Source organism: Coenobita brevimanus, chromosome 103 (genome assembly GCF_032717465.1).
Source record: "Coenobita brevimanus isolate Jiangsu-jjx chromosome 103, ASM3271746v2, whole genome shotgun sequence".
In the NCBI taxonomy this organism is placed as follows: Eukaryota; Metazoa; Arthropoda; class Malacostraca; order Decapoda; family Coenobitidae; genus Coenobita; species Coenobita brevimanus.
The window spans coordinates 34,918,357-34,944,749 of NC_137056.1; the positions used below are offsets into that span (position 1 = coordinate 34,918,357).

General features: G+C 41.1%; 1 protein-coding gene and 1 non-coding gene across 2 annotated transcripts in view; one reads left to right on the top strand and one right to left on the bottom strand.

The window, feature by feature from the left end:
* EloB (transcription elongation factor elongin B) overlaps positions 1 to 26,393 on the top strand; it is a 116,206-nt gene that overhangs the window by 42,050 nt on the left and 47,763 nt on the right. The gene's annotated exons all lie outside the window — the stretch shown is intronic.
* Positions 15,885 to 16,003, bottom strand: LOC145415781 (5S ribosomal RNA). Its single transcript, XR_013900121.1, has one exon. It is a non-coding gene; the product is annotated as a 5S ribosomal RNA (ribosomal RNA).

Genomic DNA, 26,393 nt, shown 5'->3' on the forward strand with positions numbered 1-26,393 from the left:
AATGTAAAGGAGATGAGGTGTCTGAGGAGTGTGTGGAGTGACGCGTATGGATCGAGTGCGAAATGATGAAGTGCGAAGGAGTACTGGAGTTGTTCGGGAGATGGCTGGTAGAGTTGAGCAGAGGGTGTTGCGATGGTTTGGGCATATGGAGAGAATGGATAATGAGCGATTGGTGAAAAAAATAACTAGATCTGATGTGAGAGGTGTAAGGCTGAGAGGAAGACCACGAATAGGATGGATGGACAGTGTGAAGAGAGCACTGGATGCGAGAGGGATGTCAGTTGAGCAAGGAAGAGTGGCTGTGCTTGACAGAAATAAATGGAGAGAAATTGTAAATGAATAAGTGATGACGCAGCCCTTAGGGGATATTCTTCCGCATTTGGTCTGATCAGCTAGTCAGGTCAGGTGCGGGTAAGGGGATGGGTCTGCTATGATGTGGCAGGGGTAAAGCAGCTCTGCTGTCGGGCCCTGCTGCAGATGTCACTGATTGCATTGCACAGTCGACCCTTGTGCGGTGTGGTGCGGTGAGAATCTGTCCGTTCTCCCCTTGGGGCTAAGATGCGAATGAATGTGTTTGAATGGATGAGTAAATGGGGAGTGTGTCGTCCTGTCTCGGCTACCTCCCTTTCCTTGGGGGAAGCAGCCTAGGTATATAGATAGAATTTTCTTCCACCCCTTGTGCTCATCTGTAATTTCCATGATGTGTTCATCATGCATTTGTTTTCTATTCATACTTGTCAAGTGTGTGTGTGTGTGTGTGTGTGTCCCTAGATGTATTTACCCAGTTGTGATTTACGGGAAAAGAGCTATGCTCGTACTGTCCCGTCTCCATAACTACATCCAGCTTGGTTTTGAAATCATGAATATCCTTGGCATTTATCACCTCATTATCCAGGTTGTTTCATGCTTCAATAGTTCTGTAAGGGAAGCTGTATTTCTTGATGTCTCTTGGGCTTGTGGTCCATTTTAATTTTTTTTTTCCATGACCCATCATTTCTCTTTCTTCCCACAAAAACAGGTCCTCCCCATGAAGCTTCTCCATTCCCTTGGATACTCTGTACACATTAATCAAATCTCCCCTTATTCTTTTCTTTTTTCTGGGGTTGGGAGATTTAGTCTCGACAGTCTTTCCTCATACGGTAATTCTCTCAAGCCAGGTATCATCTTCGTTGCTGCTCTTTGTATTTTTTCAATCCTTCTTTTATCCTTCTTCTTATGTAGTGACCATGCCTGTCTATCTTTCTATTACCATCTGCCTTAATCCTGTAGTGTAAAGAGTGGCCACAAACAAATCTCCTCCATGTCACCCAGTCCCCTGCCATGTCACTGCCCTACTCCCATCTCACACCCCCCTCACTCACACCTCTTCACTCCATCCCTCCATCTCATTCTTAGCCTCCCCCACCCTCTACCCCCCTTCCACCTCACTCATATACACTCTCCTCATCAGTCTCTCGCTCTCCATTCTCTCCACATGGCCAAACCACCTCAAGGTGTTTCTCCTAACTTTTTCTACCCCATCCACATTCACACCACAATGCTCCTTCACTTCCTCATTTGTCAGTCTGTCTCTCCATGTGACTCCACAAGCTCCTCTCAAGTAACTCATTTCCACTGCTCTCACCCTTGATTTGTGTCCCTCCAAGAAGGTCCAAGCTTCATTTCCATACTTTAGAGTTGGAATAATAATATTGTCATACAGTAACTTTTTCACTTTCCTGCTCACTTCCCTGTTTCTTATCACTGCTTCATGGAACGAGCAACCTTTCTTCCTTGTTGTACCCATTCAAGCTCTTCGCCCTCTCACCTTCCATCCTTACCCCATTCACTGCATCAGTGTTTGTTTACTTATACATCCAGTGTGCGGCAGTTTTCGATTATTTAGAAACAGTATTAGAAAAAAAATAATACCATCAAAAAATAAAGAAAAAAATCACTAGTTTGATGGTATACAACACAATATAGCAAACAAAAAAATTACCTCTGAAACAGGTCCGTGAAGTAGTAAATATTTCCTGTGCAGTGGTGCTAGGCAAACGATGTGTTATGGTTGCACTGTGTCGTCAGTGTCAATCTCGCGATCAGATAAGGTGTAAATCAGCATCTGAACCATCACTGTCATCATCTAACAACGTATCACTATCATCACTACACTCATCCAGAGATTTCATCCAATATTTGCTTGGGCTACTGCCAGTGGCGGCATTGAGAAGATTTTGTACCATTACCCTCGTCATTTTGTTGGTAGCTGAGGTGAGCTTTGCTCCTCGTAAAAATGCATAATCTTTGTATGGCAATATTCTATAGGGTGCCATGAGTAGCCAGCTGATTTATTTCATGCCATTTCTGATGGCGAAATTTTTGAAAGTAGGAAATCATATATGATACAGCCGCAGTCAATGGGTTACTCATTACTGTACACAAACGCACTCACATACCACTGCTGCATATTCCAGCCTCGGGCGAATCATTGATACAGTCGTCATTTTCATCATCTCTTTATCCAGATAAATAAACACAACTCTTATATTTCTCAAAAGGTTATATGTATCTCTGGTGATCTTGATTATGTGATTTTTTGCTGAAAGGTTGTCTGAAAACAGTACCCCTAAGTCATTCTCTTCTTTAGTTTTCCTGATCCATTTGTTCCCCATTCTGTATTTTCCTGTTTGTCTCTTTGTACTCATTCCAAATTCCATTACTTTAATTTCTTTGCATTAAACTACATTTTCCATCTTTGACTTCAGTCAGACAGGTATATCAAGGTCCATTGCAGCTGTTTACAGTCTTCCTTATTTTTCACTTTCCTTAATAGTTTAGCATCATCCGCAAATAGACTTATATAACTGTCTGTTCCTTCCACCATATCATTTACCAAGAACAATACTGGTGCCAAAACTGACCCTTGAGGTACACAACTAATTACATTATACCACTCCTACTACTTGTCCTTTACAACTGTTTTCATCTCCCTGTCCTCCAAAAAATCTTTCATCGACTTAAGTAAAGCTCCTTTTAGACCTGTCTGTTCAAGTTTCCACAACAATCTCCTGTGTGGAACCTTCTCAGATGATTTCTTTAGGTCCAAAAAGACACAATCAATCCATCCATCCCTCTCTTGTGTACTGTCTATCACTCTTGAGTAAAAGCTTAGTACGGTAGGTTTGTAGTACATGACCTTCCTTTCCTGAAGCCAAATTGACAGTCTGTTACTGTATTAGTTCCTTCAGGGTATTTGAATTGGTCTTTCACTGTAATCTCACAATTTTTGCAACAACGCTGGTTAGTGATACCTGCTTATAACTCAGTGGCTCTTCCTTGTTTCGTCCCTTGTATATGGGGACCACATTTGCTCTTTTCCAGTCCCGATGGACTTCATTTTTTGCTGGTGAGCCCATAATGATGTCGTGTATCTTTCCTGCTAATTCCTTTCTACACTTATCTTTTATCCGGTTAAACACTCCATCCGGTCCCAGTGCTTTCTTAACATCTTGTTTTTCCATGGATTTCATTATATCTTGTATATCTACTTGTATTTCTTCCAACACTAAGTCCTTGGGTCTGTCATTATTTTCACTAAATTCACTCTCTCTTGTAAAATGGTTTGAACACATTTGTTCATCCCCTCAGCCAGTGCTCCTGGATTCTCGTAAATGACTCCATCTACTTTCATTCTGTATATCCCTTCCTTGTTTTTGAATTTTCCGTGTGCATATCTGTAGAAGAGCACTGGTTCATCCTTGCATGTGTCTACTACACTCTTCTTGTAATTTCTTCTCTTTGAATTCCTTTCCAGTGTTTATATTTCTCCCATAGATTGTTTTTCTTCTCTTTCATCTCCATCTTCTCTAAGCCTCTTTGCATTTCATTCTTGATTTTTCGCATCTCTTTTTAAACCACTTCTACTTGTTTCTTTCCTTGATCTTCACCTTTGGTACGTATCTTTCAACTCCATCCTAGTACAGTATATGCTTAAAAACTCCTCCCACTTGAGTACAGACAAACCGCAATTTATGATACCCCTAGATGTGATACCCCGGAATAGTGATGGGAGTAGAAATACCACCCTGCCTCACCTATTGTAGGCCTACCCCAGGTTTTGCGATGGGTTTTGATTTTATTTACCAATTTTGATAATCTTTTACACTTAAATTTTGTGTTTAGGTTGATATATAAACTGTTTTTAGACTTAGATTAATGTGTTTTATTCATAGGTGGAGTGAACAGTGTCATTTGGGGTATAGATTCTCACCCATCAGACGAGGTACAAAACAGTGTGGACAACTAGGTGGCTCAACGAAGAATATTTGGTGTTTGACCATTGAACATCTAACCTGTCATGGAATACATAATAATAGTTTTGAATAAATATTAGTACTGTAATTGTGAAAGCCTTAAGAGTAAATTTTTCTTTCGTTGATGAAAACTGTGACATTGATAAATCATGTATTAACATTCGGGCTGTTCAAGGAAAAATGCTTTGAAAATACAAAGGAATTTCTAAATAAATTTTGGGAAATAATAAGGAATAAAATAAAGGAGCTCAGCAGCCAGAACTGTAACTAAAACGACACAAAGAGGTTCTGTTGAAAAGGCTATCCCGATCGCATCATTGAGTGATAAATCATGTGTTTACATTTGGGCTGTTCAAGGGAAACACTTTTAGAATACAAAGGAATTTCAAAATAAATGTTGGAAAATAAGAGAGAAGAAAATAAAGGAGCTCAGCAACCAGAACAGTAATTAAAATGACATAAAGTGGGGCCATTGAAAAGGCTATCCCGGTCGCATCGTTAATTGCATTCCCCGTCAAGCATCAGTGATTCTCTGTCACAGCAGTTAGTGCCTTGGACGGTTGTGCATCATTCATACATAATTTTTATGCATAAAAGATGTTTATTTTACTGTCCCAGGACTGTGATGGTGGGATTCGATACAGTGCTGGTGCATCTTCTCTACCGAGTTTGAATAAGAGTCCGAGATTACATTCTCCAGTGACCTTGACTGGGTACAAGCGAGACAGGCACTGGTTTTTGGCTGAGGTTAGCTTCTTTTACAGCTGTTAGGCCATTTAGATTGGCTCTAAACTTTTTTTTTGGACTTATTTGAGTGGGTTTAGTACTTGCTGGAGGGGAAACCCAACCCAAAAATGCATCTCTATACTTTACATGTTAAGTCTACCCCAAGATACTTTATCTCGCCTAGTGATGGGTTTATACTTAACCAATTGCATCAGTAACCCGAGGCATCCCGACGACGTATGGATAAGTTGCCACGTTTTGTCACAGTGACACCCGACAACGTATCCATACATTTTGCAATTGCGAGGTCCTTCATTTACATTTTTCAAGTTTCAAGGGTGATTTTTGGTAGGCATATGTGGGAGACCTTCCCCTACCCAGCACCAGGTGGGGATAATGCCTGGCCCCACCTGATTCCCTCCACCCCCCGCATGCCATTTTCTCGGCAGCTCACCTGTTAGCAGTGACCTGGCCAGTAAAGACGTGTTGCACCATTGTCTCTCCAATGACGAAATTCAAGGTGAAAGTGATTCCTGAGGTGGAGGACAAAGGAGGAAACAAGTCTGAGGAAGAAAGAAGGAGAAATGATGAGGCGGTAATGTCGTAAAAGAAGGTGCCATATGTTGATGTGTTTGGTGAGTGAACAACGCTTATGTCGCCTATATTATTGTCTGAAAACCAATATACTCCTGTGCTACATATAAATTCGTACCAAATAATTAAATATCTAACCAGCTTTCAATGGTTTGGAATAGTTACCCCTCCCATGGAAAACGTTTTCTCTGGAGCCTGGCCTGAGAGAACACAGTACCAAGGTGAAGGTACTGTTACCTGTACCGTATCAGTAAACGCAACTGAGCACTTTCTCTCAGAATTTTCAATGTTTCTAATAATAAGCGGAGGTTTTAGCCCAAAATTTTTTTTCGAAATTCTGCCAGGATGGGGGGAGGAGGATTGGTGAAAAATTTGTCTGGATGCGGCGGGTTAAACTGGGGTTTGCCTGTACGTCTTTCCTTGTTGAAATTTATCCAGACAGTTTCTGTGGAGTATTTTCTTAGCTTGTCAAAATCAGCTTTACCATAATTATATTGTCAATTTCTATGTGATTCTGAACTTGCCACATCTCTTTCTTCTTTAATTATGTACTCAAAGAGTATGTGGTCACTTTTTCTTAATGGGCAGTTGTATTTCATCTCTTCAATAATATCCTTTTTTTGATGAGGTGTATGCAGAGATGCTTAAATGTAGTGGAGAGAGTGGAATGAAGAGCTTTGTAAGAATGCACGGATGAGTGAAACTGTGCCTGCAGAGTGGAAAAAGACTGTGATTGTACCCATGTACAAAAATAAAGGTGAGCGAAATGAGTGCAAAAATTATCGAGGCACAAGTTTATTGAGTGTGGTAGGGAAGATATATGGAAGAATTATTATAGAGAAAGTAAGAGAGATATCAGAAGTCCTAGTGAGTAATGAACAGGGTGGCTTTAGGAGTAGCAGAGGATGTGTGGATCAAGTATATTCAGTGAGACAGATATCAGAGAAGGCTTGTGAGAAGGACCATAAGGTGTTTATGGCATTTGTGGATCTGGAAAAAGCATACGACAAAGTAGACAGAGAGGGATTGTGGAAAGTTTTGTGCATGTATGGTGTAGATGGTAAGCTGCTAGGTGCTGTCAAGAGTTTTTATGATGGTATCAAAGCATGTGTAAGGGGTAATGGGCATCTAAATGAATGGGTCATGATCAGTGTGGGCGTGCGACAAGGTTGTGTGATGAGAGAAGTAAAAACACAAGCAATGGAGAGAGGGATGGCATTGGTAGTGAATGGTGATAGTTCGAATATCTCAAATTTGTTGTATGCAGATGATGCAGTACTGCTTGCAAGTACCGGACAAGAACTTGGTAGCCTAGTGCAGAGTTTTGCTGGTGTCTGTGAGTGTCGTGCCTTGAGAGTAAATGCAGAGAAGAGTAAAGTGATGGTTATTGAGAGAGAAGGTGACTCCCAGTGTGATGTCACAGTGAATGGAGGAAGACTGGAATTGGTGAGAGAGTTCAGGTACTTGCATACAGTGATAGAAAAGAGAGGAAAATGTGCAAAAGAAGTTGAAAGTAGAGGGACACAAGGAAGAAAAGTAGCTGGTGCAATGAATGCCTTGATAAGAAAGAGGCTTGAGTGTTGCAGCTGCACGAGGCTTACATAAGGCAGTGTTAGTGCCAACTTTAACATATGGGTGTGAGACTATGGTGTGGCATGATAATAAAAAGTCAAGAGTAAGAGTGGTGGAGATGGGACTGCTGAGGAATGTATGTAGAGTACAGAGGGTGGATAGGATACGAAATAATGTGATTTGTGACAGGGGTGGAGTGAGGAAGTTGGTGGACACCAGAATCGAAGAGAGTTTCCTGAGATGGTATGGTCATGTGGAAAGAATGGATAACAATAGAGTGGTGAAAAAGGTATGTCTGAGCGAATTTGAAGGAGGGAGGAGGCGAGGTAGGCCAAGCAGAAGGTGGAGAGATATGGTGGATGAGTGTTACAGGAAGAGAGGATTGGAAGTTGGTGAGGCTAGGGAACTGGCAAGAGATCGAGCTGGGTGGATGAATGTTGTGAGGAGAAGTGCATAATATGGGATTTTGGCACCTATTGTGAGCATGGCAGCGTCTGTGGTGAATTTTTTTGGCGTATCTGGTAGAGCCAGGATTCCAGGGGCTTGAATGATGAGTGAATGGAAGCATGGCCTATTTGGATTGGGCAGGTTTGTGCTGTCTGGACATTGCTACACCTTACCCTGCCCTAGGGTGGGAAAGGAGGTGCAGATGATGATGATTTTTTTTTTTTTTTTTTTTTTTTTTAAGTAGTAGTGGATCCAAAGGGTTCTTCATATCCACTGAATCTTGTATTCTCTCTAATCCACTGTGTCATGATGTTACTCAGTACGATACTTAACATTTTACTTCTCCATGACTCCTTTCCACCTTCTGTGTACGAACCTTCCCAGCAAACTTTCTCACAGTTAAAATCTCCCATCATTACTATGTCACTACTTGTGTTTATGTATCTTTCCAAGCATTCATTGGTGTCTGTAAGCATTCCTTCATATTGTCCCTTAGTCCATGCTTTGGTCTTGGGTGGAACATAGATCACTGCGAGGTCCCTTTTTCCGCCATTACTTTTTTTGATCACCTCTGCCATATCCTCACCCTTTTCAACCTTGTCCACAACCATGTCTTTCCTTAGCAGTATCATTACTCCACCTCCCCTCTTTCGAAGTGTGTTTCTGTTCCATACATTGTAGTGTCCTTAACCAGTTCCTATGATATCTTCTGTGTCATTCAATTTAGTTACCACCAATCCCATAATGTCTGGCTTATGTACCCTCAGGTGGTCATTAGTCTCGTCAAGTGAAGATATCAACCCAGTAACATTTGTGTATGAAACTTTCCATCCTTTACTTACTTCTTTTAAGCTGATTCTTCCTCCCCAGCTGCATTCCTGTACCACTTCCTCAGCTTTAGGTACAAAAACTCTCTAGTAGAATTTCTTCTTCTCCCGCTCTGTTCTCATTTGCATTTTAACCTTGGCTTCTTTGTTTAATTCACTTGTTTTAGCTCTTTCTCCCTCATTCAAATCTTTTCTGATCCAAATTTTCTTAAACTCCTCTTTCTTAGCCGGTTGCCATGACTGTACAATAACTTCTTAAGCAGTCTGCGACTTGAATTTGATTTTCATGGGTCTCTCACCTCCTCCTTCATACTTTCCTAACCTGTGAGCCTCTTCAGTTTCTTCATCCAATGCTGCATCTGTCTCTTGAACTTCCTTTATTGTCTTTATGGCCACCATTTTTTCCTGTTTCTCTCAGATGTGACGGACTGGCATTAAATCCTCATTAACCCCCAAAACAGCTGCACCTTTTTTCTTGCCATCCGTTTCCCTTACCAGATTTCCCTCTTCTTTTATAACACTTTCTACCTTTTCCTTCAGTTGGTTTTTCCTTTATGTCCGTGAAGTTCAGTTACACCTCCTCCTTTTCGGTCTTCCATTCCTTATGCAGTCCTTTGATATATTTGATAGTTTTCTTAACATTTTCATTTTCTTCTGTCTTCTTACTCAAAGTTTACATTTTTCTCTCAAAATATGGTAGATCAGAAATAACCCCATTTGTATCCTCCTCATTTGCTTCCAACTTTTGCCATAATTCAATACTGTACTTTCAGCCCTTAGCTCATTTGCCACATTTTCCACTTTCTCCAGTCTCTTCAGCAGCCTCTCCACGATACTCGAAACTTCTAGAATTCTCCTCCATCCTAATTTATTAGTAAATTCTCTTTCTTCTGTATTGAGCTCAGTACTGTAAAATCAAGTTTTACTTTACTGGGAAGAGTTTGACTGCCTCCGCTCGCCATGTTTTGTGTGTGTGTGTTCTTACCTAATTGTATCTTTACAGGAATGAGTCAAGCTCGTACTGTCCCGTGTCTTAAACCATATTTATCGTACACATCCTTAAATTTGTGAATTGTTTTGGCACACACTATTTCATTCGATAGTGCATTCCACTGATCAAGTGCTCTGTTTGGGAAACTAAATTTCCTTACGTCTTTATCACCTCTCTTTTCATGCAGTTTTTTGCAGTGTCCTCTTGCTGATGCTTCCCCATACGTTAAGTAATCATTTATGTCTATTTTCTCCTTCCCTGATGTGCATTTATATAGCATAATCATGTCACCTCTTTTCCTTCTATCCTGTAGTGTTGGTAGATTCAGTTTATTTAGTCTTTCTTTGTAGCTTAGATCCCTTAAGCTTGGTACCCATCTTGTAGCAGCCCTTTGAACTTTTTCAATCTTCTCGATGCGTTTTTCGAGATGAGGACTCCAGACTACTGTTGCATACTCCAGGGTTGGTCTGATGAATGATGTTATTATCTTTCTTAGCATGTCTTCATTTATGTATGTAAACGCTATTCTCATATTGGCAAGCAGTGTATACATGTTCCGTACCTTCTCACTGATGTGGTCAGCCAGAGATAGTCTGTTATTGACAATCACACCTAGGTCCTTCTCTCTTTCTGATGTGTGTAGGGTTTTATTTCCTAATGTATAATCCCAATCAGGTCTTTTTCCACTTTTACCAAACTTGATTACATGACACTTGTCCACATTGAATTCCATTTGCCATGTATTACTCCATTCATGAAGTTTATTTAATTCTTCTTGTAGCTCTTTACAAGAATCTGTATTAGTAATTCTCCTTTGTATTTTTGCATCATCTGCAAGCATATATAGATAGCTTTCATTTCCAGCATTACGTCTATATCATTTATATACACTAAAAACATGATTGGTGCCAGCACTGAGCCCTGTGGTACTCCACTAGTCACTTCTTTCCATGATGAGTAATTTCCCCTTAGTACTGTTCTCATTTTTCTTTTCATGAGAATATCTTCCATCCAACAATACAGTTTGCCACGAAATCCTCCTTGATGGTACAGTTTCCATGAAAGTCTTTGGTGTGGTACTGTGTCAAATGCTTTCTTGAAATCTAAATTGATACTGTCCACCCATCCTTCTCCTTCCTGTGATGTGTCTGTTACTCTGTCATAGTAGCTCAACAGATTAGTAACACATGATTTTCCTTTTCTGAAACCAAACTGTCTTTCTGTTATCATACTGTGTTCTCGTAGGTGATTTACCCAAGCTTTTCGTATAAGCTTTTTTAATACCTTGCCTACAACACTGGTTAGTGATACTGGTCGGTAGTTAAGTGGATATTGTCTATTCCCTTTCTTGAATAAGGGAACAATGTTTGCTTTCTTCCAAACGTCAGGTAGTTTACCTTGACTCAAGGATTTCTTGAAAATTATAAATAATGGTTTACTTAACTTCTTTGCACATTCACGTAGCACCCAACATGAAATTTCATCAGGACCATTTGCTTTTCCTTTGTCTAATTTACTTAGCTCCTCCTGTATTTCTTTTTCTGATGTTTGTATATCTGGTAGTATGTGTGGGCATGCATGTTCCACATATTCCCTCTCAAAATTTTTTCCCTCTGTAAAAACTGATTGGAACTTCTTGTTTAGTGCTTCATAAATATCCTTCTCTTGTGTATACAGTAGGTGATTCCATCATCCGTAATGGATAGTATTTTATCTTTTACTTTGGTTTTGCTTCTGATGTAGCTGTAAAATAGCTTTGGTTGATCACTACTTTTATTTATGATATCCTCCTCAAACTGTTTTTGGGCTTCCCTCCTTATTCTTGTATAATCGTTTCTTGCCTGTCTGTAATTATTATATGCCCTTTTACTATTGTCTCTTCTGTATCTGTTCCACAACAAATCTCATTTTTCTTTTGATTTTTTACATTCTGTATTGAACCATTTCTTTTTTATTCTTTTCTGCTTCTTTGTGCTGTGGGATGTACTTCTGGACTCCTATTTCATAAAGTTCACAGAATTTTTCATATATAGCATTTAAATCTTGTCCTCTAAGCTCCTTTTCCCAAGCAGTTTTTAAGAAGTACTTCTTTAGGTCATGATACTTTCCCTTTTTATAGTTTAGGCTCTTTTTGTAACTTTCATTGCTGATATCTATGTCATATGCAATCCTGAAATTGCAATTTAGTACTGCATGGTCACTTTTGCCGAATGGAGGGTGATATATTAAATTGTCAATGTCGTTTTCTTGCCTAGTAAATATGAGATCTAGCATTGAGGGCACATCGAGTCCTCTTTTTCTGGAGCTTTCCCTTACATGTTGCATTAGGAAAAACTCTTGCACAAGATCCAGGAGCTTTTGGTCCCAACAGCTTTCTTGGCTTATTATATCTAGAGTATTCCAATTTATATTTGTATTAAATTCTCCAGTTAGTATAATTCTTTTTTATTTCTCTTCCATTTTATGTAGTAATGCTCTTAAACTTTGAATTGTACTCTCCGCCAGGTCCTTATATTCATCTCTTTCCCATGTGTTTGATCTGGGTGGCATGTACAAATTGGCTACAATTACTTTCCCTTCAGATGTATTTATCTCTACTGCAATCAGTTCTACTTGTGAGGGTATATCTAATTCTATTTCTTTGACTTTTAGATTTTTCTTAGTTAATTTTATATTTCCTCCTCCTTTTTTTAAGTTCCTATCTCTTCTCCATATATTATATTCCTCTAAGTTTAGGATGTCATTCGATATCCTTGGTGTTAATTTTGTTTCAGTTAGGCATATTATATGTGGTTCATTTTCTCTGACATAATCATTCATCTCTAATAATTTAGATACCATTCCATCCACATTTGAGTACATCAACTTAATCATCTTGTTTATATACTTGTCATAATTTTCTACTACCTTCCTCCTTTTTATTCCCTCCTGTTTATGTACAACTTTCATACCTGCAATCCAATTACTTTGTAAAAAAATTTATTCTTCTCCTCCTCTGATCTTCCCTCATTTTGTTTTTGCTCCCTCCCTCTTCTCTTTCAGTAATTCCAGTTCCTCTTATGTTAGACATCTTTTTATCCATACATTTTTTAACTCTTCTTTTTCCATAAGATTCTTTACATTTTTTAGTATCTCCTCCACGGTGTTTACACTCTGGAAGGTTACCTTTAGGGGACTTGACTTGCTTTTCTCATATTTCCCTAACCTTTTGTGTTCCTCTATGTCTTTACTACAGATTTCCTATGATACTTCTTTCAATTTGCCCATTACATTTGCCATCTCCTTTTTGTCTTTTGAGATCTTGTTTTATACTTCTTCCTCTTCTATACCAGGGATTACCATAGATTTGTTAATATCTACTGAATCTCTGACTAACTTAGGATTGTTTTGGATTATTCTTTTCACTTCCTTCTTAATGCTTTTTTCTTCCATCCTTGTTTCCAAGTCTTTCTTTACTTTCACCATTGTGTGTGTGTGTGTGTGTGTGTGTGTGTGTGTGTGTGTGTGTGTAAGAGAGAGAGAGCGAGAAAACCACAGCAATTTTGAGGCAGCAGTGTTACTAAGGTGTAACAGTGGATGTTTTCTCTACTGTATACTGGATTTGCTTTGAGGTGAATGACTCTTGTTAGTAAATTTTTTTTTTTTTTTTTTTTTTTTTTTTTTTTTTTATAGCAGGGAAGAAGAAACCAAAGGCCAGGAGCTTGCAAGAAGAAACCAGAGGCCAGGAGCTTGCAATTGGTTCCCTGCAATATAAAACAAGAAACAGTATGCTTTGTTAATCATTGATGTTGCGAGGCAAACATAGCAGACAGTGAGGGAGTGATATTGAGAGAAAAGAGTAGAGACAGATGTTGGCAGTGCAGCCTCGTTTTATGATGCCCTGTTATGTGATAAATCACTACAACAATAATAAAAAAGTTATACCCTTCTTGGTACAATGTTAAGATATTAATTGTGATTTCACAACAATTGTCGACAGCAGCTTCTGAGAATCTCGTGCGGATGTGGCGACTCACGCAAGCCAAAATGGCCACTTAGTGCTTACATTTGCTGTGATCATTGCCTTTTGTTCTAGTTTGTGCATGAAAGGCCACTGAAATGCCATTATTATTGCCAGACAACAGTGCAAGGGCTTAGCAAAAATTAAGCACTCGGTTATCCAGATGCTCCGTATCCAAACGGTAGGCCTTGGTTCTATTATATCCATATCTGGATTTATTTGTCCTTATCGAAATATAAAATTTTCGACATCGTTGGTTGGGCGGCCTACAAGTTAAAAAAAATCGGTTTGGTGGCCGAGTGGCCTCTCCAGCCAAACGTGGGTAATGGACCCTAACCCACAAGCTGAACAAATATGGCCATCTGGTTCCTTACCAAACTGTCAAAGTCCCGGTCACCTGGATCACTCGGAGGCTATCAGCCGCGCGTGGGTAATACAGACCCTAACCAACAAACTGAACAAATATGGCTGTCTACTTCCTCATTGTATGGTCAAAGTCCCCCAGCCATCCAGATCACTCAGAGCTAATATCTGTGTGCAAGTAACACAGACCCAAACCCACAAGCTGTGTGGTAATGGCTGTCCACCTTGCTACCGAATGGTCTGAGTCACCTGGCCCCCCTCTGGAACCAAGCCGCTTGCAGGTAAAAGAACATTTTCCACCAGCTGAGTAGAAATGGCTGTCTGCCTCCCTACCAAATGCTCAGAGTCACTGGCCAGCCAGTAGAGACATGGCATCACTGTGTTCACTGTGTTCAGTGGCAGTTGCCTCACGTCCCCACTCTTCTTACATTAGCCACAAGACCACACAGAAACACTGTACACCAACTAGAGGCTAGCGGGTCACAATGTTTGTCCGCCATTCACTGGGTGGCAAGTACAGTACTATACTTTACTAAAATTCTTTTTGCAGCCTTCATCTTCTTCATTTATTTATTTGTGGATTTTTGTTGTTTATGCATTATTCTCTTAGTGTCTAGTATTGTACTGGATATTCCCATATGTGTTCTGATGTCTAAATTAACTGAAAGACCAAAGAACACTGCCACAGTATGGAGGGATACTGAACATATAGGTAGGGTATTTGTGGATTTTTGTTGTTTATGCTTTGTTTTCTTATTGCTAGCATTGTATTGGATATTCCCATATGTGTTTTGGTGTCTAAATAACTGAAAGACCGAAGAACGCTGCCACAATAAGGTGGGTACTGTACATACAGGTTGGTTAGAGGTAGGGTATTGGTAGGTAGGTTATTGCTCTGTATCCGGATTTCATACATGTCCAGATACACCGATGGCTCTATTACGTCAAGTAATCGAGGGATTACTGTAGTACAGTGTGCAATATTAAGTGAGTGCAGTTAAGTACAGTACTTGGGTAGTGTGATGAGTAAAGATGGAAATTTGGAGGATGAAGTGCATGAAAGGGTACAACAAGTTGGAATGGTTGTTCGTTCCTTGAAAGCAATGATAAGAAATAAGGAAGTGAACATGGAAGTAAAAAAGTCGCTGCATGATAATACAGTAACCTCTCAAATAACGTGAGGGTTAGGTTACTAGAGAGGTCGCATTAGTTAAAAACCAAGTTTTTTTAAACATAGTTTTCCCATAAGAAACAATGGTAATATTGGGGGTTACGTTCTTGGACTCTGGGAAAGTCTACCCATTTGGGGAGTAATGCTACTCTAAACTTAAAAGCAACAATATTAATTTGAAGAAAAATCCACGTAAAAAACAAAAACAGTATATCTGGGGAGAAATAAACAACATTTGAGCCTTAGTTAGGCCGAAGCGTTGTTTACTTCTCCCCAATTACATACGGTTTTTGTTTTTTATGTGGATTCTCTTTCAATTCTGCTTCATTCATGGCATTGTGAAAGTTCCTCAACATTATTAATGCATTAGTAGGTCATAAAAACACAACAGTAAAAGCAACATTTTCATTACAGTAAGTAAGTCACAAACAATAACAACACACAGCCTCACTTCATCTATGCATCACTCGTCGTCTGCTGCTGTCCCTCCTTACCCCGCTCCCCCACCGCCCACCGCTCCCCACCCTAAATTTGTTGTCTCTCCTCGCTCTGCTGTCCTTCCTCTTCCTCTTCCTCTGACTCCCGTGCTACGGGTGATGAAGGTAACTCCCTTAAGTTTTCTGTCTTCTTCATAAAGAACTGCTTTATCTTGGTCTTAGTGATTTTCTTCTTTCTGTTCTGCAGCATCAAGTTGTAACATTATAGATCTACCATCACTTTCCTGGCCAAATTTTGTCCGAAAATGAGCCAAATTGCTCAGAATGGGGCCAGACTTTTTTTTTTCATTCATTCATTGCCAGATGCCATGTATCCCAAACGGGGTGGCCAAGGGCTTAGAGTTAACTGTTTTACAGGGAGGGGCACTAATCCTCCACCAACCCCACGTGACACGTAGGGATGCCAACAGCATCTGGTGTTCCCAGGCGGTCACCCATCCAAGTACTAACCAGACCCAACGTTGCTTAACTTCGCTGATCGGACGGGAAGCGGTGTACTCAACGTGGTATGGCCGTTGGCCAGACTTCATTTTCGAATATTATAGTTCGAATAAAACCAGTTTAAGCAACAGACAAATAAACAATTGTATTTATGCTTAAACTGCCACACACGGTCTATCAGCTTGGGACTGTCCAAAGCGCGCGCGGCTAATTTGAAACCAGCATGGATGTGTAAAGTCACGTTAAATCGAGAAACCCTTGTTAGTTAAACATAGGCTGTCTCCTTAAATATTTGCTCATGTTAAGACGAAAACACTATTTTTAAACTCGTGTTACTTGAGAGGTAACTGTATTATGATACCAACTCTGATGTATAGGAAGTGAAGATTGGATCTTTTTGGAAGGACACAAGTCAAGAGTGAGAGCAGTGGAACTGGGTTACTTGAGAGGAGCATGTGGAGTTACATGGAGAGACAGACTGACAAATGAGGAAGTGAAGGAATGTTGTGGTGTGGATGTGACAGAAAACATTAGGAGAAAAACAATGAGGTGGGTTGGACATTTGGAGAGGATGGAGAGTGAGCGACCAACGGTGAGAGTGTAAGTGAAGCGGAGGGCAGGCGAGGGAGGGGGAGGCCGAGGATGGGATGGAGTGGAGAGGTATATGAGAGACGGGGTGTGTGAGCTGGGGAGAGGGCAGTGAAATGGCGGGGGACAGGGGGACATGGAGGCAATTTGTTTGTGGTCACCCCTTACAGGATTAAGGCGTCTGGCAATAGATAGATAGATAATTTTTGGGTGTGAAGTGCTGAAATGTGTGACCTGGAAATCATTACATTACATAACCATCATCTCCATTTTGGGCCTCTACTCTTGCATGAAAGGCCACTGGAACACTGTTGTTATCACCAAATATCAGTGCAAGTGCATTAATAATTACAGTCATTACTTGTTTTACAGTGGGGTTACATCAGGTCATACCTTATCATATACCGATTTTATCTTAAATCGGTAGATTGAAACCCATTATAAAAGAGGGGTTATGTCAGCTCAACTTCCCAAAGTCACCTAACCAAGACTGAACCTTAAATGACAACCCACCTTCATTCCTTCCTGTGTTGGTCCAAGTTGTCCCTCCCGAGGCTGGGGGACAGCCTGTGCTTACAGGCACTAGTGGTCAGCCTCTGAGTCAGACAGGAACAGGTTAGGGGGAGGGAAATCTGGCCCATACCTGCACCAACCTTAGCACTGGGACCCATACCTGCACCAACCATAGCACTGGGGCCTACGCTGGGACTGAGCTTACCACTGGACACACAAATCCACAGTAATCCCTTAATTCACACGAACATTTTTCACGCAATTTTGGTCATCCATGAATTTTTCGTACAGTGATTAAAACAAAATTATAGTATTCAAATATATACTTTTAATATATGAGAGAATATACGGGAGGCAGTGATGGCTAGTGCACCAGACTGTGCTAAAGTGTCTCCACCTATGCCTGTGCTTGTCAGTTTTCAGTGTTAGGGATTACTGTCTTCAGTAAAATATCGGAACAGCAAACACCAAACTGGAAAAATTACCTCCAAACACTTGACCACAGAACAAACATCAGCAAACTCTACAAAACACTAAACAGCATCACACTTTCCAACAGCAACACCACACAGTCACATGTTGCAATCACAACAACAGACACCATACCCTCAAACAAACAACAAACACTCTCATCAATCACTTTTCATAAGTCAGCCATCTAACGCCCCATCCGGAAGACCGACGTATCATCAGACGTAAGAGACAGTTCCCCACAGACCCAGACTACGCACCTTTCACTTACAACCAGACGAAGCACATCATTAACAACCTCAAGCACTCATCTGCCTGTGGACCAGACAACATAAGCAACATTCACCTTAAACACCTAGGACCACAAGGCATACAAGCACTCACCAACATATCAAACTACAGCTACTCACACAACATAATACCCAACATCTGGAAGCATGGCAATATCATCACTATCCCTAAACCCAACAAAGACCCCATGTTACCCTCCTCACATCGCCCCATCACACTCCTCTGCACCCCCTCTAAAGTCACTGAACGACTGATACTACAACTAGTCACACCTCACATTCCCTAGCCCAGTCACAACATGGCTTTAGGCCACTGCACTCCACAAACACCCTTCTTACAGACCTCACACAGAGAGTTTTCGATGGCATGAATTCAGCTAGGCCACCACATAGAACACTCCTAGTCACACTAGACATTAGCAAAGCTTTTGATGCCATCCCCCACCACAACCTCACAAACAAAATATTCAACACAAACATGCACAATAACACAAAAAGATGGCTGGGAAACTACTTAGCAGGCAGATGTGCACACGTAACATTTGCCGGTCAGTCTTCTAACATCAGAAACTTCACAAACGGCGTCCCCCAAGGATCTGTTTTGTCCCCTACACTCTTTAATCTATACATGCATGACGTACCCACACCTCACACACCACAGATACATATAGCTTCCTATGCAGATGATATAACACTTACATGTACACACCAAAATGCAAACACAGCTGCACACATCATTCAACCTTACCTCAACACACTACATGAATGGTTCACCACAAACAGGCTCAAAATAGACCCAACCAAATCTACAGTGACTCTTCTCACAAATTGGACAGCAGAACACAGTCACATCCTACACCTCACCATAAACAACACTCCCCTACCACACACACACCCAAAATCCTTGGTGTAACATACAGTACATCAATGTCATTTAAACAACACATCACAAACATTAAAAATAAAATAACACCAAGACTCAATGCTTTGAGGTACATTCGGACACAACAAAGAAACCACCACCACAGTATACAAACAATACATAAGTTCAGTGATGAATTATGCAAGCCCTGCCTGGGCTTCTAACCTGACCAAAACACTACAACACTCTACAGACCATACAGAACAAGGCCCTAAAAATAATCACAGGCTGCACAGCTACTACACCCACAGACCACCTACGTCAAGAAACCAAAGTCCTCAAAGTCAAGGATCACCTAGACATGAGAGGCACCCAGTTTCTTGCTGCAGCCTCCACAACATCTACTACAGTACATGGCTGCACATCCACCCACACCAAGGAACATCAAAACAACACCTAGCACATGGTACCATACACAAGTACTGTCATCTCTCCCCCCTTGCACACCTCAGACCAGCTTCCAGAAGCATATCCACACTCAGATCACTCGCCGCTCCATTCAGTCACTTAAAGACAACACACAGCTGCATGCACGGCCTCCTGACATCCACCCTTCTGAATCCTATCTTCCTCGTGAGGACAGGGTCCACCTGGCCAGGCTAAGATGTTGGCACCATCCAGCCCTCTTAAGCTACCAGAAGAGGCTGGATGACTCCATCGCTGATGCCTGTCCAGGATGCAACACAGCACCCCATACTATTAAGCATATTATGGAAGACTGCATTGCACACAATCACCTACGCCAACAACACAACATACACTCTTTGAGAGCTCTGTGGGAAAGCCCGGTCTCTGCCATGGCCTTCCTAAGGGACTCGGGGCTGTTCGGCCAGACTGCCTAGGGAACAACTACTACTACTACTACTGTACTGTAGTACTATGTTTGGCTGAGAGGTGACTATAACAGGGGTGCACACATGAACAAGTTGAAAAGACAGGGCTTTGAAGGGGTGGCAGGACCATAACAATGCGCTGCACGCCGGGGCCGCCATCTTACCTGAGACAAGCGACGGTCACATTGCTTGTGCCTGGCGCTTCCTGATGGCAAAATCGTTATAGCGGGAAATTCATCGTAAATCAGATTTTGGGGTGGAACATTTCTATTATCGTTGCAGCGAAGTATCATAAACCAAAACATCGTAAAACGAGTAATGACTGTATTGCAGCATGCAATATTAAGTGAAGTGATACTTTGTGTGTGTGAATACTGAAACTTGTGACCTGGAAATCGAGTCAGCCTTGCGTAATCGTCATCCGCTTTTTAGGCCTCTACATAGTTGTCTGAGCCAAGATGCCTGACCAGTGTTTACACTGGCCTTGATCTTTGCCTTTTGTTTTATTTTGTGCATGAAAGGTCACTGAAACACCATTACTCTCACCAAATAACAGCACAAGTACTGAATAAATACTAATGTAGAGTAGTATGTGATATGAAGTAAAGTGATACTGTATCTTCTTTCTGAAGTGGTCATCCAGGCCACCCAACTGTCCCCCATCTTGGGGGGTGGGGAACCTTTGGTGACAACCTGTACTGGCACAGAACAAACATTAGGTGGGTGGCAGTTTTTTTTTTTTTTTTTTTTTTTAAGGCTTTGCAGCTGAGGCCACCCTCCCTAACCCCATTGAACCCATGTTATATAGACCTCATTATGCGATAATTCGTTATGCAATAAGTCTTTACTTGACGCAACCTTGTTGCATAATGGGGCTGCACTGTACCCTGTTCCCAAACAGCTTTGCTGTAATGGACTTCATTTGTAAAACATTGTACAGTAATATGCTTTTTTGTTAAGTGTGTATATGCAAGTGCTATGGTACATTTTTATATTATTATGGAGGTGTTTAGATGTTAGTGAGAGTGCATAATTAATGACGGCAACGAAGTAGCGTTCAAGAGCATGTTTGTATTATACCAGTCAGCTGGGCAGAAAAGACTCGTATCCTATTTCAGTTGGTTGGTTTGTTAAAGGATATTTTTCAGTTTACGAGGTGGATGTGTTGTTTGTAGGTAGTGAGGTATCAGGAGCAGGTTACAGTAGTCTCGTATCGCAGCGAGTCAAAACTGAATTTAGGAAAATACCGTAACACCAGACATGTGGTGTACATATCTGACAAGTACGGGGTACTGTAAGGGTAAATGAAATACCGTAAATGTTTGCTGTACTTTTTTTTTTACTGTTTGTGTTGTCTGTGATTTTAATATACATAACCAATTGGAGGTAATAATTTTTTGTGGTACGTGGTGGCAACTATCATCCACTCACTTGATGTTGTGCTGCCTACTTCAGCCTTCACCTTTATCATTCTTATTCTGTGTCTGCCCCCTTCTCTTCCTATTTCCCTCATCTTTTCTGTCAATTTTTAGTATTCTTCTTTCTTTTGCGGGTGGCTTTACATTGAGTGACAAGCCTAATGGTTTCCTTTCTGCCAGGAAACCATTTACAGTGCTGGGTGGTAACCATATAACCAACCCACACATGTTCCCCACGTGTCAGCAAGTGGGTTGGCAGAGGGTTAGTGTCCCTCCCTATAAAACCACTAACTCCTTTATAGGATTGTGGCATCTGGCCATAGATAGATATTAAATGAAAGAATAAGAATGGATTTTAGTGAGTTCAGTTGTTGTAAATTGAAGAAAAATAATATTTATCTATATTGATACATATTAATTATACTTTAATGGAGATTTGCATTAACCCCTAAACCGAGGGGTTGTTTTGGCGCTCCTTGCGTGTCCCGCGGGGATATTCGTGCTCCGACAGCCTTTGTAAAAATATTTGCCAAAAATCAGTCATTAGTCCTAGAATATTATAATTACATATGCGTATGGCACATACCTTTAACTTTCTCCTGGGATGTTTGTTGAGCCATCGTTGAGTACCGTAGGACTTGTGGAGACTTCTGAAGTTGGGTAACGAAGTCTCCACTTTACATTTCCCGACACCCCGTAATATGATTACCACAGCCTGATGTTATCACTAGAAACACTATTCTATGATTTTCAAATAGTTTGGAATCCATACTTCAAAAAAAAAAAAACACTGAAAGCAATGAAAATTACAAGCGCGTACCAGCTTCCCAATTGCGCTCGTTCACCGCTGGTATTCTGTCATTTATTATCCATAAAAACACTCACACTTTATATTTCTATTACTATATAACACGTATATATCTGCAGTCTTTATCCATAAGTTTCCTTCAGTAATAGCAGTGTATTGTCACTGTAGGCATTCAATTTCTCTTTCAGTAAAATAAGTAGCATTCCTTTCTCGTCTTGTATACTAGCGTTGATAGCGAATCTGTCACTTTCACTTTCATAACTCATAGTATTCATACATGCTAGAGTGAAACTTTCATTTTCATTACTCCTAGTATATATACTCGTATTCTTATATTACTACTAATTTACATTTCTATTTACATTCTGTATTTTATTTACATTATTTACATTTTTATTTTATTTGCACTGTGTTATGCACTGTCACATGCAGTAACTTATAAAACTATTTTCCACTGTTCACTTATATTTACATTCATTGCTTTCACTTGCTGTTTGCACATTATTTACACATTATTTACATTTCCACTTGCACTGTTTTAGTCACCAGAAAGATCGTAGCCACTGTCCATCATTTTCATTGATGAATTAACCAGTTCACGTTCCACAGCAGTCACTTAGCCCTTTACCCCTTTCCACACGAGGTTTAGTAGGGGTAGAGGTCACAGGGCCCTTTGCATGGGGCTAAAAAGTGGCAGAATTGGACAGGCGTGAATCCGACATGATTTCACCTTGAAAGATGACAGTAAACTGAATGCTGTGGTGGCCCAGGGGCACTGAAAGGCTGCCAATGTCAGCGTGGTGACAGCAGCTAATATATACGCTATAAAATGATTGGCAGGAAATCTAGACAATACATAATAAATTAGGTAGTTCCAGGTGAAGGTAAATATCACTTAGGCTTCTCCCTTCCTTTCTTATATATATTTTTATTACGAGAATAGATTATACGGCATATTTCAAGGGGAAATAAACAGGGAAAATTAACGAACGAGTGCACGTGAGGCGTTGTCAGGTGATAGTTAGCCAATTCCAGGTGTATGGCACTATTACTTACCTTATTTCTTTTTTGTATATATTATTTTGTATAAGAATAGGGCATAGGGCTTATTTCAATGGATGAAATCAGTGGAAAATTTCGGGGAAGATTCACTTAGCACAGCGTGGCCAGGCAGGCGAGAGTAGAGGGTAATGGAGGGGAGTCAAGAACGGGGAGAAATGGCTAAATTGTCAACAATGGATGGGAGTACAGATGAGATTAGGGGTGCTGACTAGTGTTGGACATTGGCAGTACTGATAGATGATACAAGCCAGCACTTGAAAGCCCGGGCGAATTCAAAATAACACAGAATCACAAAAGTGACGCCCCACGGTATGATCCCTTGCCCCCAAGCATCACAAAAGTGATGCCTCGCTGTTAAGGGGTTAATTCTCAAATTATTGTGTGAAAGAGGCAATAGGCAGGATGAAGGTGGGGAAGGCAGGAGGTGTGTGTCTGGGTTGACTGCCGAAGTGTTGAAGGCCTCAGGAGATATAGGGGTGAGATTAGTCACAGACCTGATAAATATGATTATTTGTGAGTGTGTTGTCCCAGATGATTGGCTGAAGAGTATAATTGTAAATGTGTATAAAGGGAAGGTTGATGCCCTGGAAAGAGGAAATTATAGAGGTATAAAGCTTTTAGATCAGATAATGAAGGTAATGGAGAAAGTTCTAGAAGGTATGATTAGAGAAAGAGTGAATACTGATGAGATGCAGTTTGGGTTTATGCCAGGTAGGGGGACCACTGATGCCATGTTCATTGTTCAACAGCTTCAGGAAAAATATATTGGGAAGAAAATCTATCTATCTATCTATTGCCAGACGCCATAATCCGGTAAGGGGTGGCCATTTGACTTTGAGTTAGTTGTTTTACAGGGAGGGGCACTAACCCTCCACCAACTCACTTGTTGACACGTAGGGATCTGTATTTTGTTTTTGTTGATTTGGAAAAGGCCTTTGACAGTCCCTAGACTCCTAGAGAGGTGGTGAAGTGGGCAGTGAGAGCTTGGCTTGGAGGAGTGGCTGGGTAAGGTGGTTATGGCTGTGTATGTGGGTGCTCACACCTAGGTAAGTGTGAATGGAGATTTGAGTGATGAGTTTTCTGTGAACGTTGGTGTGCATCAGGGGTCAGTTTTGAGTCCCATGTTGTTTATCATAGTACTCGAAGTCCTCTCACATGACTTCAGAAACGGACTCCCGTGAGAGATGTTTGCTGGTGATTTGGTGTTGATTGCAGAGAACGAAAGGGAGGCGGAGGAAAGGCTTAGGAAGTGGAGAGATGGTATGGGGCACAAGGGCTTAAGGATAAATGCAGATAAAACAAGAGTGATGATATCTAGAGTTGGTGGTGGTACTGTCAAAGACGAGGGAGAGTAGCCATGTGCAGTTTGCCACAAGGGCGTGGGAAGTAATTCCATCTTGTGCAGTGTTTGTGATAAATTGGTGCACAAGAGATGTAGTGGTATCAGAGGTAAACTGAGAGATAATGCTGATTTTATGTGTACAGCATGTCGGGGAGAGCAGGTGGAGATTGGCAGGCGTGAAGGGATTGAACTTGCTGGTGAATCTCTTGAGTGTGTGGAAGAGTTTTGTTATTTGGGAGACATGTTGTGTGGTGGAGGTGGGGCTGGAGCTACTTCTGTAGCTAGGGTGAGAAGTGGTTGGAAGAAGGTCAGGGAGCTGTTACCTCTCCTGACATTGAGAGGACGCTTCCTACGTGCTAAGGGGTCTTTGTATGCAGCATGTGTTAGGAGTGTAATGCTGTATGGCAGTGAGACCTGGGCAGTGAAGGAGGAAGACATTCGCCGGCTCAGACGTACAGAAATGACCATGATTAGGTGGATGTGCAGTGCGTCCCTGCGTCCAAGGCCTGGAGGGGCTGGGTTTACAGTGGAAGAGTTGAGAGGTAGGATGGGACTGGAGTGTATTGGTGTTGTGATGAGGAGAGGTAGATTGAGGTGGTTTGGACATGTGGAGAGGATGGGGGATGATAATTGGGTGAGGAAGGTGAGAAGTGTTAATATTGGGGGGGGGGTTATGAGGGGTAGACCGAGAAAGACATGGGACGAGGTCATTAAGTGTGACCTTAGGGTTAAGGGACTGAACAGGGAGGCTGCAATGGATCGTGCAGCATGGAGAGCCGCCATTAGGTGACCAAGGCCGACACATGCAAGCATGTGGGAGCCTTTAAAAACAAAAACAAAAACAAAAACGTGGAGTTATGAGGGGTAGACCGAGAAAGAATGGGACGAGGTCATTAAGTGGACCTCAGAGTTAAGGGACTGAACAGGGAGGCTGCAATAGATTGTGCAGCATGGAGAGCCACCATTAGGCGACCAAGGCCGACTCATGCAAGCATGTTGGAACCTCTAAAAACTAAATGAAACAAAACGAAATAGCGTTAAGATGGTGTCTTGGAATGAAGTAAATTTTTGTAAGGAAGTTTTTTTTTTTTTTTCTTTTTTTTTTTTTTCTTTTTTTTTTTTGTTGTACCATTCTTTTACATAAAAGTAAAGAAACCAGTGACTGATGAACACTACTGATTATAGATTGTGAAAGGTGAATGTGTAATTGAGTGAAAACTACTCATATCAGGCAGCTTTTCTGCAGTCTTGGCCGAGGCAAAGCTTTATTTCTCAGAACTACCCTTCCAGAAGTAGGGTGTCTTTTACACTGCAGTGGCTTATGTACTGTGAAGTATGGTACTTCAGTAAACAAGGGATGAGGTTATGGCACACTTAATGTTTGACTTGGCTCATTTATCTCTGAGTGGGGTAAAAGAAATTTTATTATTTTTAATGCTTCAGAAACCACGTTCTTACATCTTTTGACCTGTCAGAAACAGGAGAATCCTCTAATTTTTAACTATCCAACTCAATCCTGGATCATCTTGGAACATACTTGGGATTTCATTCTCACAGGATTTATCTTGGAAAGATCATATTACCTCTCTTGTAAACTCCGCTTCCAAGAGATTAAGTGTGGTAAGCCAACTCAGTCCCCTGCACAGTTGTTGACTTTATATTGGGTTTTATTCACCTATGCATAGAGTAAAACTCGTGAGTCCCCCCATATACAGCTTTTCTCAAGAAGGTGGAGTCAAAGGCTTTTCATTTCATTAACTCTCCTCATCTTACTGGCTCCCTGCAGCCTCTGTCTCTATGCTGCACTGTTGTATCTTAATCTCTTCTATCTCTGCTCTAATGGTCACTTCTCCTTTGAACAGTCTGCTTGCCTCCCTCCACTACTACAGCAGGCCCACGGCACCTGTCAAGCAGCAAACTCTCATTCCTTTTCTGTTCAACTCTCTTATGCAAATGTTAACCATTACTCCCAGTCCTTCATGTATGCAACATGTCAGCTCTTGATCTGTTTTCCTCTGTCTGTATTTCCTACTACCTATGACCTCCAGTCTTTGAATTGCAGTGTATCCATGCTGCTCATAATGGCTGGATCGTATTACTCTTTTATTTTGCCCTTATTTTTTTGTTGGAGGGAACAATCTTCTGGGCTTCTGGCCTTTGGTTCCTTTTTCTTTGCATTAACTCTCATCTTAAATATCGGGACCAATTGCCTAGCCCCAGAC